Source organism: Oncorhynchus gorbuscha, linkage group LG04 (assembly GCF_021184085.1).
Source record: "Oncorhynchus gorbuscha isolate QuinsamMale2020 ecotype Even-year linkage group LG04, OgorEven_v1.0, whole genome shotgun sequence".
Classification (NCBI taxonomy): domain Eukaryota; kingdom Metazoa; phylum Chordata; class Actinopteri; order Salmoniformes; family Salmonidae; genus Oncorhynchus; species Oncorhynchus gorbuscha.
This window is the reverse complement of record NC_060176.1, coordinates 73507905-73522918: the sequence shown is the minus strand read 5'-3', so window position 1 is coordinate 73522918 and position 15014 is coordinate 73507905. Positions and strand designations below refer to the sequence as shown.

Sequence of the window (15014 nt, the reverse complement as noted above, 5' to 3'; positions counted from 1 at the left end):
ACACAGCCAGTCTGAACTGATATCTAGTAACACAGCCAGTCTGAACTGATATCTAGTAACACAGCCAGTCTGAGTCTAATGAACTGATATCTAGTAACACAGCCAGTCTGAACTGATACCTAGTAACCCAGCCAGTCTGAACTGATATCTAGTAACACAGCCAGTCTGAACTGATATCTAGTAACACAGCCAGTCTGAACTGATATCTAGTAACACAGCCAGTCTGAACTGATACCTAGTAACCCAGCCAGTCTGAACTGATATCTAGTAACACAGCCAGTCTGAACTGATATCTAGTAACACAGCCAGTCTGAACTGATACCTAGTAACACAGCCAGTCTGAACTGATACCTAGTAACACAGCCAGTCTGAGTCTAATGAACTGATATCTAGTAACACAGCCAGTCTGAACTGATACCTAGTAACCACAGCCAGTCTGAACTGATATCTAGTAACACAGCCAGTCTGAGTCTAATGAACTGATATCTAGTAACACAGCCAGTCTGAACTGTCTACCAAGTAACCCAGCCAGTCTGAACTGATATCTAGTAACACAGCCAGTCTGAACTGATACCTAGTAACACCAGTCAGTCTGAACTGATATCCTAGTAACACAGCCAGTCTGAACTGATATCTAGTAACACAGCCAGTCTGAACTGATACCTAGTAACTAGATAGTCTGAACTGAGTAACACAGCCAGTCTGAACTGATATCTAGTAACACAGCCAGTCTGAACTGATAAGTCACAGCCAGTCTGAACTGATATCTAGTAACACAGCCAGTCTGAACTGATATCTAGTAACACAGCCAGTCTGAACTGATATCTAGTAACACAGCCAGTCTGAACTGATACCTAGTAACACAGCCAGTCTGAACTGATATCTAGTAACACAGCCAGTCTGAACTGATATCTAGTAACACAGCCAGTCTGAACTGATATCTAGTAACACAGCCAGTCTGAACTGATATCTAGTAACACAGCCAGTCTGAACTGATATCTAGTAACACAGCCAGTCTGAACTGATATCTAGTAACACAGCCAGTCTGAACTGATACCTAGTAACACAGCCAGTCTGAACTGATACCTAGTAACACAGCCAGTCTGAACTGATCTAACACAGCCAGTCTGAACTGATACCTAGTAACACAGCCAGTCTGAACTGATACCTAGTAACACAGCCAGTCTGAGTCTAATGAACTGATACCTAGTAACACAGCCAGTCTGAACTGATACCTAGTAACACAGCCAGTCTGAGTCTACTGAACTGATATCTAGTAACACAGCCAGTCTGAGTCTAATGAACTGATATCTAGTAACACAGCCAGTCTGAACTGATATCTAGTAACACAGCCAGTCTGAACTGATATCTACTCTGAACTGATACCTAGTAACCCAGCCAGTCTGAACTGATATCTAGTAACACAGCCAGTCTGAACTGATACCTAGTAACACAGCCAGTCTGAGTCTAATGAACTGATATCTAGTAACACAGCCAGTCTGAACTGATACCTAGTAACACATCCAGTCTGAACTGATACCTGGTAACACAGCCAGTCTGAACTGATATCTAGTAACACAGCCAGTCTGAACTGATATCTAGTCACCCAGCCAGTCTGAACTGATATCTAGTAACACAGCCAGTCTGAACTGATACCTAGTAACACAGCCAGTCTGAACTGATATCTAGTACCTCAGCCAGTCTGAACTGATACCTAGTAACACAGCTAGTCTGAACTGATACCTAGTAACACAGCCAGTCTGAACTGATATCTAGTACCTCAGCCAGTCTGAACTGATACCTAGTAACACAGCCAGTCTGAACTGATACCTAGTAACACAGCCAGTCTGAACTGATATCTAGTACCTCAGCCAGTCTGAACTGATATCTAGTAACACAAACAGTCTGAACTGATAACTAGTAACACAGCCAGTCTGAACTGATATCTAGTAACACAGCCAGTCTGAACTGATATCTAGTAACACAGCCAGTCTGAACTGATATCTAGTAACACCCAGCCAGTCTGAACTGATACCTAGTAACACAGCCAGTCTGAACTGATATCTAGTAACACAGCCAGTCTGAACTGATACCTAGTAACACAGCCAGTCTGAACTGATATCTAGTAACACAGCCAGTCTGAACTGATATCTAGTAACACAGCCAGTCTGAACTGATATCTAGTAACACAGCCAGTAGTAACACAAACAGTCTGAACTGAACTAACACAGCCAGTCTGAACTGATACTAGTAACACAGCCGGTCTGAACTGATATCTAGTAACACAGCCAGTCTGAACTGATACCTAGTAACACAGCCAGTCTGAACTGATATCTAGTAACACAGCCAGTCTGAACTGATACCTAGTAACACAGCCAGTCTGAACTGATACCTAGTACCTCAGCCAGTCTGAACTGATACCTAGTAACACAGCCAGTCTGAACTGATACCTAGTAACACAAACAGTCTGAGTCTAATGAACTGATACCTAGTAACACAGGCAGTCTGAGTCTAATGAACTGATACCTAGTAACACAGCCTGTCTGAGTCTAATGAACCTTGTAATAATGGAGAGGGATTGGATTCATGATACTGATGGACCAAAACAAAAACCAGGGATATTGTGTGTGTGAACTGATGTGTGTAACACAGTGTCTGAACTGAACTGTGTGTGTGTGTGTGTGTGTGTGTGAACCTGTAATGTGTGTGTGTGTGTGAAAAACAAAAACCAGTGTGTGTGTGTGTGTGTGTGTGTGTGTGTGTGTGTGTGTGTGTGTGTGCCGTGTGTGTGTGTGTGTGTGTGTGTGTGTGTGTACACTGTATGTGGGTGTATTGAATAAGTTATGTTCGTAAGGAACTGAGTTCTACCCACTCTGTGCATGTGAGTAGCCTACAGTATGTACAGTGCATTCGGAATATATTCAGACCCCTAGGCTTTTTCCACATGTTTTTACTTTACAGCCTTTTTCTAAAAGGGATTAAATAAAACAGTTTTCCTCCTTGATCTACACACAATACCTCATAATGATGAAGCGAAAACAGGTTTTTAGAAATGTTAGCAAATGTATTACAATTAAAAAACTGAAATACCTTAAGTACACTCAGACCATGAGAAACAAGATTCTCTGGTCTGATGAAACCAAGATTGAACTGTTTGACCTGAATGCCAAGCATTCCATCTGGAGGATGGAGGTGACAGCATCACGCTGTGGGATGTTTTTCAGCGGCAGGGACTGGGAGACTAGTCAGGATCAAGGGAAAGACGAAGCAAAGTACAAAGAGATCATTGATGAAAACCTGCTGCAGAGCGCTCAGGACCTTAGGCTGGGGCAAAGGTTCACCTTCGAACAGGATAACGACCCTCAGCACACTGCCAAAACAACACAGGAGTGGCTTCGGGATAAGTCTCTGAATGTCTCTGAGTGGCCCAGCCAGAGCCCGGACTTGAACCTGATCGAACATCTCTGGAGAGACCTGAAAATAGCTATGCAGCTAAGCTCCCATCCAACCTGACAGAGCTTGAGAGGATCTGCAGAGAATAATGGGAGATACAGATGTGGCAAGCTTGTAGCGTCATTCCCAAGAAGACTCAAGGATGTAATCGCTGCCAGAGGTGCTTCAACAATGTACTGGTAAAAATAGGTTTGAATGAATTTGACCTTTATTTAACTCGGCACGTCAGTTAACAACAAATTCTTATTTACAATGACGGTCTACCCCGGCCAAACCCTAACCCGGATGACACTGGGCCAGTTGTGCGCCGCCCTATGTGACTCCCAATCACGGCTGGTTGTGACAAAGCCTGAGATTGAACCAGGGTCTTTAGTGACACCTCTAGCACTGAGATGCAGTGCCTTAGACCGCTGCGCCACTCGGGAGTAAAAAGCAAATGGTCTGAATACTTATGCAAATCTGATATTTCTGTTTTAGTTTTTAAAATAACTTTGAAAAAATTTCTTTAAAAAAACAACAGTTTTTGCTTTGTCATTATGAGGCATTGTGTGTAGATTGATGAGGGAAAAAAACCAAATGTTATTCATTTTAGAATAAGGCTGTAACATAACAAAATGTGGAAAAAGTCAAAGGGTTTGAATACTTTCTGAATGCGCTGTATGTGTTTTGCACTGAAGTGCACATTGCATAAAGCTTTAATCAAGGCTGCCTTATTGTGCCTGATCAGATGCGTGGTTGCTTTGTTTGTGATATGAGTTGTGTATGTGTGTGTGTGTGCGGGGTGGATTTGAAGGCCATAGTAAAAATAGTCCAGCAGCCTGGGTTGGGGATTAGATGTGTGTTATAACAAGAAAGCTCAACAGGCTTTTCAGGGAACCTACCACAGCGTGCTGGAACAAGAACATCCTACCCACCATCTGTGGATGAGCCAGTCATGCAGGCTGTGCTGGGGGTTGCTGGAGTGGGTGGGATGGAAGAATAGAGCTCTCTCTGTTGAGGAGTGAGTTTGCTATAGGCTGTCTTCTCCTCACTCTGTTGAGGAGTGAGTTTGCTATAGGCTTTCTTCTCCTCACTCTGTTGAGGAGTGAGTTTGCTATAGGCTGTCTTCTCCTCACTCTGTTGAGGAGTGAGTTTGCTATAGGCTGTCTTCTCCTCACTCTGTTGAGGAGTGAGTTTGCTATAGGCTGTCTTCTCCTCACTCTGTTGAGGAGTGAGTTTGCTATAGGCTGTCTTCTCCACACTCTGTTGAGGAGTGAGTTTGCTATAGGCTTTCTTCTCCTCACTCTGTTGAGGAGTGAGTTTGCTATAGGCCGTCTTCTCCTCACTCTGTTGAGGAGTGAGTTTGCTATAGGCCGTCTTCTCCTCACTCTGTTGAGGAGTGTGTTTGCTATAGGCTTTCTTCTCCTCACTCTGTTGAGGAGTGTGTTTGCTATAGGCTGTCTTCTCCTCACTCTGTTGAGGAGTGAGTTTGCTATAGGCTGTCTTCTCCTCACTCTGTTGAGGAGTGAGTTTGCTATAGGCTGTCTTCTCCTCACTCTGTTGAGGAGTGAGTTTGCTATAGGCTGTCTTCTCCTCACTCTGTTGAGGAGTGAGTTTGCTATAGGCTTTCTTCTCCTCACTCTGTTGAGGAGTGAGTTTGCTATAGGCCGTCTTCTCCTCACTCTGTTGAGGAGTGAGTTTGCTATAGGCCGTCTTCTCCTCACTCTGTTGAGGAGTGAGTTTGCTATAGGCCGTCTTCTCCTCACTCTGTTGAGGAGTGAGTTTGCTAAGGCCGTCTTCTCCTCACTCTGTTGAGGAGTGAGTTTGCTATAGGCCGTCTTCTCCTCACTCTGTTGAGAAGTGAGTTTGCTATAGGCCGTCTTCTCCTCACACTGTTGAGGAGTGAGTTTGTATAGGCCGTCTTCTCCTCACTCTGTTGAGGAGTGAGTTTGCTATAGGCCGTCTTCTCCTCACCCTGTTGAGGAGTGAGTTTGCTATAGGCCGTCTTCTCCTCACCCTGTTGAGGAGTGAGTTTGCTATAGGCCGTCTTCTCCTCACTCTGTTGAGGAGTGAGTTTGCTATAGGCCGTCTTCTCCTCACCCTGTTGAGGAGTGAGTTTGCTATAGGCCGTCTTCTCCTCACCCTGTTGAGGAGTGAGTTTGCTATAGGCCGTCTTCTCCTCACCCTGTTGAGGAGTGAGTTTGCTATAGGTCGTCTTCTCCTCACTCTGTTGAGGAGTGAGTTTGCTATAGGCCGTCTTCTCCTCACTCTGTTGAGGAGTGAGTTTGCTATAGGCCGTCTTCTCCTCACTCTGTTGAGGAGTGAGTTTGCTATAGGCCGTCTTCTCCTCACTCTGTTGAGGAGTGAGTTTTCTATAGGCCGTCTTCTCCTCACTCTGTTGAGGAGTGAGTTTTCTATAGGCCGTCTTCTCCTCACTCTGTTGAGGAGTGAGTTTGCTATAGGCTGTCTTCTCCTCACTCTGTTGAGGAGTGAGTTTGCTATAGGCTGTCTTCTCCTCACTCTGTTGAGGAGTGAGTTTGCTATAGGCCGTCTTCTCCTCACTCTGTTGAGGAGTGAGTTTGCTATAGGCCGTCTTCTCCTCACTCTGTTGAGGAGTGAGTTTGCTATAGGCCGTCTTCTCCTCACTCTGTTGAGGAGTGAGTTTGCTATAGTCTTCTCCTCACTCTGTTGAGGAGTGAGTTTGCTATAGGCTGTCTTCTCCTCACTCTGTTGAGGAGTGAGTTTTCTATAGGCTGTCTTCTCCTCACTCTGTTGAGGAGTGAGTTTTCTATAGGCTGTCTTCTCCTCACTCTGTTGAGGAGTGAGTTTGCTATAGGCTGTCTTCTCCTCACTCTGTTGAGGAGTGAGTTTGCTATAGGCTGTCTTCTCCACACTCTGTTGAGGAGTGAGTTTGCTATAGGCTTTCTTCTCCTCACTCTGTTGAGGAGTGAGTTTGCTATAGGCTGTCTTCTCCTCACTCTGTTGAGGAGTGAGTTTGCTATAGGCTGTCTTCTCCTCACTCTGTTGAGGAGTGAGTTTGCTATAGGCTGTCTTCTCCTCACTCTGTTGAGGAGTGAGTTTGCTATAGGCTTTCTTCTCCTCACTCTGTTGAGGAGTGAGTTTGCTATAGGCCGTCTTCTCCTCACTCTGTTGAGGAGTGAGTTTGCTATAGGCCGTCTTCTCCTCACTCTGTTGAGGAGTGAGTTTGCTATAGGCCGTCTTCTCCTCACTCTGTTGAGGAGTGAGTTTGCTATAGGCCGTCTTCTCCTCACTCTGTTGAGGAGTGAGTTTGCTATAGGCCGTCTTCTCCTCACTCTGTTGAGGAGTGAGTTTGCTATAGGCCGTCTTCTCCTCACACTGTTGAGGAGTGAGTTTGCTATAGGCCGTCTTCTCCTCACTCTGTTGAGGAGTGAGTTTGCTATAGGCCGTCTTCTCCTCACCCTGTTGAGGAGTGAGTTTGCTATAGGCCGTCTTCTCCTCACCCTGTTGAGGAGTGAGTTTGCTATAGGCCGTCTTCTCCTCACCCTGTTGAGGAGTGAGTTTGCTATAGGCCGTCTTCTCCTCACCCTGTTGAGGAGTGAGTTTGCTATAGGCCGTCTTCTCCTCACCCTGTTGAGGAGTGAGTTTGCTATAGGCCGTCTTCTCCTCACCCTGTTGAGGAGTGAGTTTGCTATAGGTCGTCTTCTCCTCACTCTGTTGAGGAGTGAGTTTGCTATAGGCCGTCTTCTCCTCACTCTGTTGAGGAGTGAGTTTGCTATAGGCCGTCTTCTCCTCACTCTGTTGAGGAGTGAGTTTTCTATAGGCCGTCTTCTCCTCACTCTGTTGAGGAGTGAGTTTTCTATAGGCCGTCTTCTCCTCACTCTGTTGAGGAGTGAGTTTTCTATAGGCCGTCTTCTCCTCACTCTGTTGAGGAGTGAGTTTGCTATAGGCTGTCTTCTCCTCACTCTGTTGAGGAGTGAGTTTGCTATAGGCCGTCTTCTCCTCACTCTGTTGAGGAGTGAGTTTGCTATAGGCCGTCTTCTCCTCACTCTGTTGAGGAGTGAGTTTGCTATAGGCCGTCTTCTCCTCACTCTGTTGAGGAGTGAGTTTGCTATAGGCCGTCTTCTCCTCACTCTGTTGAGGAGTGAGTTTGCTATAGGCTGTCTTCTCCTCACTCTGTTGAGGAGTGAGTTTTCTATAGGCTGTCTTCTCCTCACTCTGTTGAGGAGTGAGTTTTCTATAGGCTGTCTTCTCCTCACTCTGTTGAGGAGTGAGTTTGCTATAGGCTGTCTTCTCCTCACTCTGTTGAGGAGTGAGTTTGCTATAGGCTGTCTTCTCCTCACTCTGTTGAGGAGTGAGTTTGCTATAGGCTGTCTTCTCCTCACTCTGTTGAGGAGTGAGTTTGCTATAGGCCGTCTTCTCCTAACTCTGTTGCTCTTCAAGGAAACCCTTTGGAACCAGACACTGCTGCTGCTTGTTGTTGATGTTTTTGTTTAACACACAACACCTACTTGGTTGTTATGAGAAGGCACTGCCTCGTTGAGATGTCTTCTCTAAGGCTGAAGAGCAGAGCCATCATATTGAGGCTGTTCTGGATGGTAAAGGACAGGGCAGTATGAACCAGTTCTGACGAGGTTGAAAGGGGGGGGGGATCAGCCATTGTAGCTCCTACAAGCTGAATGACTACTACACGCTGTAGACCAGCTGAATGACTACTACACGCTGTAGACCAGCTGAATGACTACTACACACTGGAGACCAGCTGAATGACTACTACACGCTGTAGACCAGCTGAATGACTACAACACACTGTAGACCAGCTGAATGACTACTACACACTGTAGACCAGCTGAATGACTACAACACACTGTAGACCAGCTGAATGACTACTACACACTGTAAACCAGCTGAATGACTACTACACGCTGTAGACCAGCTGAATGACTACTACACACTGTAGACCAGCTGAATGACTACTACAGTGTGCTCCAAAATGACTGGCACCCCTGATTGGCAATGCACAAACAATACTTTAAAAAATATAAATAATATAATTTCAGAGATAAACTCAAAATACCAACATGTGAGAAATACTGTACTTTATTAATGTTTCCATGGAACCAACCATTAATTATTTAATAAAAATAAATTGAACCAAAATCAAGGTTTCATAGTTATTGGCACTTAGTGCAACCACCTCTGGCAAGGATAACAGCATGGAGTCTTTTCCTGTGATGTTTGACAAGGTTAAGGAACACATTTGGAGGGATTATGGACCATTCCTCTATGCAGGTCATCTACAAGGCCATGCTAGGTAAAGCTCCGCCTTATCTCAGTTCACTGGTCACGATGGCAACACCCATCCGTAGCACGCGCTCCAGCAGGTGTATCTCACTGATCATCCCTAAAGCCAACACCTCATTCGGCCGCCTTTCATTCCAGTACTCTGCTGCCTGTGACTGGAACGAATTGAAAAAATCGCTGAAGTTGGAGACTTTTATCTCCCTCACCAACTTCAAACATCAGCTATCTGAGCAGCTAACCGATCGCTGCAGCTGTACATAGTCTATTGGTAAATAGCCCACCCATTTTCACCTACCTCATCCCCACAGTTTTTATTTATTTACTTTTCTGCTCTTTTGCACACCAATATCTCTACCTGTACATGATCATCTGATCATTTGTGCCACAGGGTTCAATTCTCGGGCCGACTCTTTTCTCTGTATATATCAATGATGTTGCTCTTGCTGCGGGCGATTCCCTGATCCACCTCTACGCAGACGACACCATTCTATATACTTTTGGCCCGTCATTGGACACTGTGCTATCTAACTTCCAAACGAGCTTCAATGCCATACAGCACTCCTTCCGTGGCCTCCAACTGCTCTTAAACGCGAGTAAAACCAAATGCATGCTTTTCAACCGATCGCTGCCTGCACCCGCATGCCCGACTAGCATCACCACCCTGGATGGTTCCGACCTTGAATATGTGGACACCTATAAGTACCTAGGTGTCTGGCTAGACTGCAAACTCTCCTTCCAGACTCACATCAAACATCTCCAATCGAAAATCAAATCAAGAGTCGGCTTTCTATTCCGCAACAAAGCCTCCTTCACTCACGCCGCCAAGCTTACCCTAGTAAAACTGACTATCCTACCGATCCTCGACTTCGGCGATGTCATCTACAAAATGGCTTCCAACACTCTACTCAGCAAACTGGATGCAGTCTATCACAGTGCCATCCGTTTTGTCACTAAAGCACCTTATACCACCCACCACTGCGACTTGTATGCTCTAGTCGGCTGGTCCTCACTACATATTCGTCGCCAGACCCACTGGCTCCAGGTCATCTACAAGTCCATGCTAGGTAAAGCTCCGCCTTATCTCAGTTCACTGGTCACGATGGCAACACCCATCCGTAGCACGCGCTCCAGCAGGTGTATCTCACTGATCATCCCTAAAGCCAACACCTCATTTGGCCGCCTTTCGTTCCAGTACTCTGCTGCCTGTGACTGGAACGAACTGCAAAAATTGCTGAAGTTGGAAACTTTTATCTCCCTCACCAACTTCAAACATCAGCTATCCGAGCAGCTAACCGATCGCTGCAGCTGTACATAGTCTATTGGTAAATAGCCCACCCATTTTCACCTACCTCATCCCCATACTGTTTTTATACTGTTTTTTTTATTTACTTTTCTGCTCTTTCGCACACCAATATCTCTACCTGTACATGACCATCTGATCATTTATCACTCCAGTGTTATTCTGCAAAATTGTATTATTCGCCTACCTCATGCCTTTTGCACACATTGTATATAGACTGCCCATTTTTTTTCTACTGTGTTATTGACTTGTTAATTGTTTACTCCATGTGTAAATCAAATCAAAATCAAAATCAAATCAAATTTATTTGTCACATACACATGGTTAGCAGATGTTAAATGCGAGTGTAGCGAAATGCTTGTGCTTCTAGTTCCGACAATGCAGTGATAGTCAACAAGTAATCTAACTAACAATTCCAAAACTACTGTCTTATACACAGTGTAAGGGGATAAGGAACATGTACATAAGGATATATGAATGAGTGATGGTACAGAGCAGCATACAGTAGATGGTATCGAGTACAGTATATACATATGAGATGAGTGTGTAGACAAAGTAAACAAAGTGGCATAGTTAAAGTGGCTAGTGATACATGTATTACATAAGGATGCAGTCGATGATGTAGAGTACAGTATATACATATGCATATGAGATGAATAATGTAGGGTAAGTAACATTATATAAGGTAGCATTGTTTAAAGTGGCTAGTGATATATTTACATCATTTCCCATCAATTCCCATTATTAAAATGGCTGGAGTTGGGTCAGTGTCAATGAGTGTGTTGGCAGCAGCCACTCAATGTTAGTGGTGGCTGTTTAACAGTCTGAGGGCCTTGAGATAGAAGCTGTTTTTCAGTCTCTCGGTCCCAGCTTTGATGCACCTGTACTGACCTCGCCTTCTGGATGATAGCGGGGTGAACAGGCAGTGGTTCGGGTGGTTGATATCCTTGATGATCTTTATGGCCTTCCTCTAACAACGGGTGGTGTAGGTGTCCTGGAGGGCAGGTAGTTTGCCCCCGGTGATGCGTTGTGCAGTCCTCACTACCCTCTGGAGAGCCTTACGGTTGAGGGCGGAGCAGTTGCCGTACCAGGCGGTGATACAGCCCGCCAGGATGCTCTCGATTGTGCATCTGTAGAAGTTTGTGAGTGCTTTTGGTGACAAGCCAAATTTCTTCAGCCTCCTGAGGTTGAATAGGCGCTGCTACGCCTTCTTCACGACGCTGTCAGTGTGAGGGGACCAATTCAGTTTGTCTGTGATGTGTATGCCGAGGAACTTAAAACTTGCTACCCTCTCCACTACTGTTCCATCGATGTGGATAGGGGGGTGTTCCCTCTGCTGTTTCCTGAAGTCCACAATCATCTCCTTAGTTTTGTTGACGTTGAGTGTGAGGTTATTTTCCTGACACCACACTCCGAGGGCCCTCACCTCCTCCCTGTAGGCCGTCTCGTCGTTGTTGGTAATCAAGCCTACCACTGTTGTGTCGTCCGCAAACTTGATGATTGAGTTGGAGGCGTGCGTGGCCACGCAGTCGTGGGTGAACAGGGAGTACAGGAGAGGGCTCAGAACGCACCCTTGTGGGGCCCCGTGTTGAGGATCAGCGGGGAGGAGATGTTGTTGCCTACCCTCACCACCTGGGGGCGGCCCGTCAGGAAGTCCAGTACCCAGTTGCACAGGGCGGGGTCGAGACCCAGGGTCTCGAGCTTGATGACGAGCTTGGAGGGTACTATGGTGTTGAATGCCGAGCTGTAGTCGATGAACAGCATTCTCACATAGGTATTCCTCTTGTCCAGGTGGGTTAGGGCAGTGTGCAGTGTGGTTGAGATTGCATCGTCTGTGGACCTATTTGGGCGGTATGCAAATTGGAGTGGGTCTAGGGTGTCAGGTAGGGTGGAGGTGATATGGTCCTTGACTAGTCTCTCAAAGCACTTCATGATGACGGAAGTGAGTGCTACGGGGCGGTAGTCGTTTAGCTCAGTTACCTTAGCTTTCTTGGGAACAGGAACAATGGTGGCCCTCTTGAAGCATGTGGGAACAGCAGACTGGTATAGGGATTGATTGAATATGTCCGTAAACACACCGGCCAGCTGGTCTGCGCATGCTCTGAGGGCGCGGCTGGGGATGCCGTCTGGGCCTGCAGCCTTGCGAGGGTTAACACGTTTAAATGTCTTACTCACCTCGGCTGCAGTGAAGGAGAGACCGCATGTTTCCGTTGCAGGCCGTGTCAGTGGCACTGTATTGTCCTCAAAGCGGACAAAAAAGTTATTTAGTCTGCCTGGGAGCAAGACATCCTGGTCCGTGACTGGGCTGGATTTCATCTTGTAGTCCGTGATTGACTGTAGACCCTGCCACATGCCTCTTGTGTCTGAGCCATTGAATTGAGATTCCACTTTGTCTCTGTACTGACGCTTAGATGGTTTAATAGCCTTGCGGAGGGAATAGCTGCACTGTTTGTATTCAGTCATGTTGCCAGACACCTTGCCCTGATTAAAAGCAGTGGTTCGCGCTTTCAGTTTCACGTGAATGCTGCCATCAATCCACGGTTTCTGGTTAGGGAATGTTTTTATCGTTGCTATGGGAACAACATCTTCGACGCATGTTCTAATGAACTCGCACACCGAATCAGCGTATTCGTCAATATTTCCATCTGACGCAATACGAAACATGTCCCAGTCCACGTGATGGAAGCAGTCTTGGAGTGTAGAGTCAGCTTGTTCTGACCAGCGTTGGACAGACCTCAGCGTGCCCTCTTGTTTTAATTTCTGCCTGTAGGCAGGGATCAGCAAAATGGAGTCGTGGTCAGCTTTTCCAAAAGGGGGCGGGGCAGGGCCTTATATGCGTCGCGGAAGTTAGAGTAACAATGATCCAAGGTTTTACCACCCCTGGTTGCGCAATCGATATGCTGATAAAATTTAGGGAGTCTTGTTTTCAGATTGGCTTTGTTAAAATCCCCAGCTACAATGAATGCAGCCTCCGGATAAATGGTTTCCAGTTTGCAAAGAGTTAAATAAAGTTCGTTCAGAGCCATCGATGTGTCTGCTTGGGGGGGATATATACGGCTGTGATTATAATCGAAGAGAATTCTCTTGGAAGATAATGCGGTCTACATTTGATTGTGAGGAATTCTAAATCAGGTGAACAGAAGGATTTGAGTTCCTGTATGTTTCCTTCATCACACCATGTCCCGTTAGTCATGAGGCATACGCCCCCGCCACTCTTCTTGCCAGAGAGATGTTTGTTTCTGTCCGCGCGATGCGTGGAGAAACCCGTTGGCTGCACCGCCCTGGATAGCGTCTTCCCAGTAAGCCATGTTTCCGTAAAGCAGAGAACGTTGCAGTCTCTGATGTCCCTCTGGAATGCCACCCTTGCTCGGATTTCATCAACCTTGTTGTCGAGAGACTGGACATTGGCAAGAAGAATGCTGGGAAGTGGTGCGCGATGTGCCCTTTTTCGGAGGGCACATCGCGCCAGAACTGACCAGAACACCGCCGCGTTTCCCTCTTTTTCAGAGTCGTTTCCTTGGGTCGCTGCATGCGATCCATTCCGTTGTCCTGTTTGTAAGGCAGAACACAGGATCCGCGTCGCGGAAAACATATTCTTGGTCGTACTGATGGTGAGTTGACGCTGATCTTATATTCAGTAGTTCTTCTCGACTGTATGTAATGAAACCTAAGATGACCTGGGGTACTAATGTAAGAAATAACACGTAAAAAAACAAAAAACTGCATAGTTTCCTAGGAACGCGAAGCGAGGCGGCCATCTCAGTCAGCGTGTAACTCTGTGTTGTCTGTTCACACTGCTATGCTTTATTTTGGCCAGGTCGCAGTTGCAAATGAGAACTTGTTCTCAACTAGCCTACCTGGTTAAATAAAGGTGAAAAAAAAAACAATTATCTCTCCAGTGTTAATCTGCAATATTGTAATTATTCGCCTACCTCCTCATGCCTTTTGCACACATTGTATATAGACTCCACTTTTTTTCTACTGTGTTATTGACTTGTTAATTGTTTACTCCATGTGTAACTCTGTGTTGTCTGTTCACACTGCTATGCTTTATCTTGGCCAGGTCGCAGTTGCAAATGAGAACTTGTTCTCAACTAGCCTACCTGGTTAAATAAAGGTGAAATAAAAAATAAAATAAAAAAGATCCTTTCAAGATCCTTCACATTCTTGGGTTTGTGCTTACCAACTGCCCTCTTCAACTCAGCCCACAGGTTTTCCATTGGATTGAGGTCCGGCCACTGAGATGGCCATGGCAGAGCATTGATTTTATTGTCACAGAACCATTTCTGTGTGGATCTTGAGGTATGTTGTGGGTCATTGTCTTGTTGGAAAGTCCACCTACGGCCAAGTCCCAGCCTTTAAAAAATATATATATATTTTACCTTTATTTAAGTAGGCAAGTCAGTTAAGAACAAATTCTTATTTTCAATGACAGCCTAGGAACAGTGGGTTAACTGCCTGTTCAGGGGCAGAACGGCAGATTTGTACCTTGTCAGCTCGGGGATTTGAACTTGCAACCTTTCGGTCCAACACTCTAACCACTAGGCTACCCTGCCGCCCCTTCTGGCAGAGGCAACCAGATTGTCAGCCAAAATTGCCTGATACTTGGTGGAATTTATTGTGCTATCAATCTTAACCAGTGCCTCTGGACCTCTGGAATTAAAACAGCCCCAAAACATCACTGACCCCCCTCCATATTTCACCGTGGGTATGAGGTGCCTCTCCTTGTATGCATCTCTGTTTCGACGCCAAAAATGCCGATGCTGTATCTGACCAAAATGTTCAATTTTAGTCTCATCTGCCCAGAGCACTCATAATTTAAATGATGTTTGGCAAACTCCAAGCACTTGCGTCTGTGTCTTGGGGTCAGAAAGGGCTTTCTTCTGGCTACCCTTCCAAAGAGCCTGTGGAGGTGGCGTGTGATGGTGCTTTCTGAAACCTGGTGACCCCAAGACACTACCAAGGCCTGCAATTCTTTCACAGTGATTCTTGGGGATTT

At 45.9% G+C, this 15014-nt stretch overlaps 1 protein-coding gene across 1 annotated transcript in view; it reads right to left on the bottom strand.

Annotated features, from left to right (window-relative positions):
• Window positions 1-15014, bottom strand: part of LOC124034618 (adhesion G-protein coupled receptor V1-like) — a 238960-nt gene that overhangs the window by 32114 nt on the left and 191832 nt on the right.